The sequence below is a fragment of the Aplysia californica genome, unplaced genomic scaffold (assembly GCF_000002075.1).
Source record: "Aplysia californica isolate F4 #8 unplaced genomic scaffold, AplCal3.0 scaffold00107, whole genome shotgun sequence".
Classification (NCBI taxonomy): domain Eukaryota; kingdom Metazoa; phylum Mollusca; class Gastropoda; order Aplysiida; family Aplysiidae; genus Aplysia; species Aplysia californica.
Genome location: NW_004797377.1, coordinates 1417713 through 1419673, shown reverse-complemented (window position 1 = coordinate 1419673; position 1961 = coordinate 1417713). Strand labels below are relative to the sequence as shown.

Below are 1961 nucleotides of genomic sequence, written 5' to 3'. Positions count from 1 at the left end.
AAGGAGGTGGGGGTCATCTGTTTTCAGAAGTAAAATTAGTGAGAAAATGTCCGCCAAAGATTAGTTATTTCCTTAGCTTAAGAGTCCGTTGTAACTGAATTATTTTTTTTTGGCCTTTAATCAAAGTTTTTCAGAAAAGTCCACACAAAAATGAGTTCTTTAATAGGCATGAAAGGTACTGAGCCAAAAAACAAAAATTTGATAAAAATTCACCAACCTGTGGAAAAAAGCATGTTTCTTCACTTTGATTATTTTGACGAGAGCCTGATCCCACCCCGCTGCCTCACATTTTATACAATTAGCTTATATTGCATATTTCTGGAGCTGCGGTAAATCCCAGTTCTGCAGTTTCACCCGTCGACGAAGTGACAATGTGCTAAAGTTAAAGTGCTTATGTACCGAGCATTCTCGTCCACCACACACCCGACCTTGACCGTAGGGCACCGCCGCTGAACCGCTGCGTCACGTGAGACAATGCGAACTGTTCAAACCACTTAACAGCCCCTACCATCTTTTAACCCCCACATTCTCACTACAGGAAACGGCGATGGCCTCAGACAATGATCTCATATAACATATTATCCAGGCTTAGCCTGGCTGCCTCGTCCCCTCTAACGAGATAGTCATCAGGGCTGAACCTCCACTTTGTTCTCTCCCCCAGTCCCCGGGCCATCCATCATTGACGCTACACGGAGCTGCACTTAGCGGAAGGAGAGGGGAATTCTGGGATGCCACGGGATCACAAGTTCTGATTCTTCTTAATGGTGAGTTTGTTTCTCGATATAATTTGATACTACACAGACTGCGCGCTGCGTACTTGTGCGTTTACTGACCCTCGTACCTTCCATGCTTGTTGTAATATATTTACATATGGACGAAGGTTGTTCGGAAAGTAAGGTGAACGTGGTCACATAATTTTTTAAACGTTTTTTGATGGAAATAAAACTGTCACATATGATGCCAAAATAATAGCTCTAGTTCATGCACTTCCCCAACGGTTTATAAGTATAGATACCGATCTTGCAGAAATCCAGGACACGACTTTTGCAACCAAGTTTTCACTTTCTGGATTGAGATTTCGTTTTCGTAAAAAATTCCGCCGGCTTAGTGTCTTTTGAAGGGTCTAAAGAGATGATAGCCAGAAAGGGGTCAAATAAAGACTGAGGAGAGCATGTGGCCAAACCTCTCAACAATACTTTCGAATCCCCTCATTGGTTTTTGTTTGCGGAGTGTAGGGTGGCGTTGTCATGCTGCAGAGTGACACCTTCGATAAATCGCCCTGGTCTCTTCTGTTGCACGCACGGCTTCTCTCAGTTTATTAAGAGGTTCACAATAACCACCAGCATGAAAAGTTTGCCTTCATGGTAGAACGTTAATAGCAGAACGCCATGTGCCTTCCAGAACATCGTGGACATCAATTTTCGAGCTGATAAACTTCAATCTTTGACAATTTTTCAACTGTAACAGCCATGCTTGTTGTGCTGCCACAAGAAACTTTCGTAACTTTGTGAAGTCGTAAATAATTAAGTTGAAGCATGTAAAATTTATCCTTTTTACACATTACAAATTGATTAGTCTCCGAGTCTCCGAGTTATACACTTTCTCTCTTCACTTTCCGAAAACTCCTTGTATTTGTATAAGTGCATCTGTCTCTTAGATTTGCCTCATGGAAGCAAAATTTAAATGATATACAGACGAATCCAGGATTCCTAGAATTCATTTTCTTTACTTAGCCGGTAGTTTTAATTATAGTCTGCTTTTAACGATTTTGTATTTTGTAAAGGTAAACAGTTCTCTGGGGTATTTTCATATACTGATTGTACGAGTGTTGCTGGGCGGTGGCTGTTCGACATGTCTCAGGGGGACAGTTTGTTGGCTAAGTTGGGAGGGGCACAAGGAGGGGGGGGGGTGTGGGGCTGAGGATGACAAGAGTTTAAAGAGGTCAAATGAAATGCAAAATG

At 42.1% G+C, this 1961-nt stretch overlaps 1 protein-coding gene across 1 annotated transcript in view; it reads left to right on the top strand.

The window, feature by feature from the left end:
• LOC101851399 overlaps nucleotides 1–1961 on the top strand; it is a 106908-nt gene that overhangs the window by 68579 nt on the left and 36368 nt on the right. The window contains exon 2 of the mRNA XM_005095592.3: nucleotides 662–764. The gene's annotated coding sequence lies outside the window, so the exon portion shown is untranslated. The remainder of the gene's footprint in view (nucleotides 1–661; nucleotides 765–1961) is intronic.